The 4,054-nt window shown below is 45.5% G+C and overlaps 1 protein-coding gene across 3 annotated transcripts in view; it reads left to right on the forward strand.

The window, feature by feature from the left end:
- IST1 (IST1 factor associated with ESCRT-III) overlaps positions 1-4,054 on the forward strand; it is a 21,408-nt gene continuing 17,354 nt past the window's right edge. For 2 of the 3 annotated variants that reach the window (XM_006152688.1, XM_014589420.1), the window contains exon 1: positions 7-55. The gene's annotated coding sequence lies outside the window, so the exon portion shown is untranslated. Of the gene's footprint in view, positions 60-4,054 lie in introns of all 3 variants that reach the window. The other variant, XM_027773528.1, reaches the window with a different exon arrangement.

Consider the following 4,054-nt stretch of genomic DNA (forward strand, 5'->3'; position numbering starts at 1 on the left):
CTGAACCGTGATCCCGAAGTCTGTGTCTGCAGTTTTCACGCCTGGATTCGGCCAGGTGAGTGGGTCTTCTTCAGCGTCGAGGGTATCTGTCCTCCTATGCGTCCAGTGTTTCCACAGCCAGCGCTAAGTCCTGGGGCTCAAAGGCCCATGGAGATAACAGATGAGAAAGGGAAGAACTCCGAAAGTGGGGGTCAGGCCAGAGGTCGGTCCCTGAGGGCCGCGACACGGGAGGCGGCTCCGACGGAGGGGTGGGAGGCGTGGCAGGGCCAGCCACGGGGGGGCGTGGCGGGGCCAGCTACTCGGCGACGGCCGGTCGTGGTCCACGAAGCCACCAAACTTCCCTGTTGTCCTCTGTCCCAAGGCTTCTCTTCTGCTTGGCGGAAACGCCACGGCTTCTCGGCACCCCTACGCCGTCTTCTCTGGCCCTGAAAGGCTTAGGGTGGTCGGCCACCTCCGAGTCCCCGCAGCCTCCCCCAGGCTGGGTGTCCCTGGGTGTGGCCCGGGGGTAGGGGAAGCCGGAGAAAATAAACTTTTTTTTCCCCTTCCGGCTGAATCAAGCAGTGGCCTCTGCGCCCTTTCGCAGACCCGCGTGTGTGTCCGGACGTTGTGAGGAGCTCCCGGGCCTGGTCTTGGCGCTCTCCTCTTTGTGTTCTCAGTGCTGCTTTTCGGGCGTGCAGGAGGTGGGGCTGCAGCCGCTCCAGCTCCAAACTTTTCCAAGAACTGGGACCCAGGGCGTCCACGTAATCATTAGGTAATGGGACTGTAGGGTTCTCACAAGACATAGCCACCTTCACTCTCTGTAGTAGTAAACGTGAAGCGTGGTCTTGTCCTTAAACAGCTCTTCTGTAATTTTTAAAGTTATAATCACATATTGACACTACCTTTTAACTTTTGTTATGGAAAATTTCCAGCACAAAAGTAAAGAGTATCATGTAGTCCCTCCTTATTCAGCTTCAAAAACAATCAACTCACAGTCAGTCTTGTTTCATCTGTACCCTCCTCATATATTTATTTTTTAAATTTAATACAATACTAGTTGTGATATGTATGTATATATTCATTACCCTGCCCAAGTAGAAGTCTCTTTTTGACTCTTATATTTGCAAACCACTAGTTCGTGGGAAACTGTTTTAGCAGCTCCCTTAGAGCTACATTTAAAAAAAAATATTTTTTAAATTTTATTTATTCATTCACTTGTGTTAATTTGACCAGAGAGAGACACAGAGAGAGGGAAAGTGAGAAAGCAAGCCAGGGACTCAACTGTAGTCGGCCATGTGGGAGTGTCCAGCGCCTTAACCACCACACCACCTGCCAGTCCCCAGAACTACATCTTCTGGGATAGAACGACTTGGTAATAAGTCATTAGACTATAAGAATATTTTGAAACCTCAATGTTAGCATTACAATCATTTTATTATTATTATTTTAGGTTTTTGCCATAGGATGTGCGCACTCTCAGAGAGGGAAAGTGAGAAATCCTCCCCGCCCCACCATGGCCACTCTGCAATCCTTTCTCCTCCATTCTCCCTTCCAGATTTTGGGCATCCACGCATATAAGCCTGTGTTATTTTCATGCCTTCAGCATTGAACCTCAGCCATGTAGGAGTCCAGTGCCTTAACCACTACACCAGCTGCTGGCCTCAACATTACAATTAGTTTTTAATTTGCCAGAGGATGTGTATACTTGCAGGAGAGAGAGAGACAGAGGGAAAATGAGCAAGCACTCCTCCTCCCCAAACCACCACCAGATGGTCACATAGGAATCCCATCCCTGTTTTTCCCTCCTGGGATTATGGGCTGTGGAGCATGCAAGCCAAGTGAGTTTTGCAAGCCACCTGTTTTGGGACTGCTTTTATGGTTGTTGGCCACATGAAAGCCACCTTACCCACTGGACCACCAGTTGTCTCTAGTATTAACATTTTCAAAGCAACCTGTTTCTTCTTCATTTTAAACATTGCATGATGAGGCCAGCAGGTAGTGTGGTGGTTAAGGCTCTGGACTCTGACATGGCCTATTCTGGTTTGAGTTCAAGACCTGGCAGCTTGAAAATCTTGCAGGATGCATGTGAGTGTGTGCCCAAAACCCCAAGAAGAAAAGAAGAGATTGCTGTTTGACCATCTTCCATCAGGAGTGCTTTCTCTCTTTATCTCTTGAGTAAGTGCATAATCACTTTAAAAAAAAAAAAAAACCAGCAAAACCCTAGAGAACATACAACCTGTAGGTGAAATGCCTTTAAGGGAATAACTTACTGACAACCTGTAGGTGAAATGCCTTTAAGGGAATTGTACTGCATTATCTTGGAAATGCTCTCCAGTTCTCTATTGTGTTAGCTATAGATACAGTGCAGTTAAATTTTCTTCTACTTTGTGTCAGTTTTGATAAACTGAGTTTCTAGGGGATTTATTTTGTCACATTGAATTTGTAGGTATGAGTTGGTAATAATTGTCCCCTTTTAATATTTGTAGGTGTTGTGATACTCCTGTTTTCTGATACTGAAAATTTGTAATACTTCCTTTATTATGTAGTTTTTATCAATTTTCTGGATCTTGAAGAACCAGCATTTGTTTTTATGAATTTATCCCTATTGTTTTTTCTCTTGTCAATTTCATTCGGTTTGCCTTGTTTTTTCTGTCCTTTTACTTGCTTTATCTTTGCTCTTTTTCTGGTTCTCTAAGGTGGAAGTTTAGATTACCAGTTTGAGACCTGTCTTCTTGCCTAATATAGACTGTTGGTATTGTAAATTTTCCTTTCTTTTTTTTTTTGAGAGATTTTCACTGTAGGGCGGGTGCGCTCGCCAGACAGGCCAGACAGACAGAGAGAGACATAGAGACAGAAAGCGAGAAATCACCCCCCAGGGGGGATGGTCACGCTGCAATCCCTTCTCCTCCATTCTCCTCTCGGGATCTTGGGCACGCACGCACACGCACCCGGCGTGAGTTTTAAGCCACCGGGTCCGGGACACGAACCGCGGTCGACTACGTGGGAGTCCAGCGACATAGCCATTACGCTAACTGCTGGTTCCCTGTAAATTTTCCTTTAAGTACTGTTTCAGTCATATTCCACAAGTTTTTATATAATTTTAATTTTCTTTCAGTTCAAACTTTTTTTTTTTTTTTGCTAGAGGATGCATGTGCTTGCCAGAAACAGGGAGGGAGTGGAGAAAACACTCCCTACCCCACCCCCATGGGGAATGGTAATCCCTTCATCTCTCCCTCCTTTTGGAATTTTGAGCATACATGCACATGGGGCTGGTGTGTTTCTCAAGTTGCTGAATACAAGGCTTGAACTGTGCAGGCAACTATGTGTGATCTGGCTGACTTAACCTCTACCTACAGTCAGTCCAGTTCAAAACGAAATTTCATTCTGATGGACCAGCAAATGACATAATGGTTATGTTGCTGGACTCCCACATGGTCACTTGCAGTTTGTTTACCGGACCTGGTGACTTGAAACTCATACCAGGCACATATGTGTGAGTGCCCAAAATCCTGAGAGGAGAAGGGATTGCGGCATGGCCATCCCCGGGGGTGGGGGGGGGGGGTGGTGATTTCTCACTTTCTCGCTCTCTCTCTCTCTCTGTCTTGTGCCCTATAGCAGAAATCTTCGGGGGCTTGGTGGTGAAGGGCCTTGGAGTCCCACATGGCCAACTGCAGTTCAAGTCCCAGACCTGGAGGCTTGTTTTCTCTCTTTCTCATTCTGTCCCTCTCTGGTCAAATTTATAAATAAATAAATAAATACATAAAGTTAGATAAAATCATTAAAAAAAAAAACTCTCTTAAAAAATATTTTATTTGAATGGCCAGCAGGTGGCATAGTGGTTTAGGTTTAGGTATTGTAATCCTACATGGTCAGCATGGTGTGAGTCCTAGAACCCGCCAGTTTAAACTCATATCGGCTACTTGTGTGTGCCCAAAGTTCCAAGAGGAGAATGGATGAGAAGGGATTACAGCGTGGCCATCCCCTCCAGGAGTGATTTGTTACTTTTTCTCTCTGTCCAGCATACACATCCTTTTTTTTTTTTTTTTTTTTTTTTTTGGGGGGTTTTTTTCTTTTG

This window comes from Tupaia chinensis, unplaced genomic scaffold (assembly GCF_000334495.1).
Source record: "Tupaia chinensis unplaced genomic scaffold, TupChi_1.0 Scaffold000355_1, whole genome shotgun sequence".
In the NCBI taxonomy this organism is placed as follows: Eukaryota; Metazoa; Chordata; class Mammalia; order Scandentia; family Tupaiidae; genus Tupaia; species Tupaia belangeri.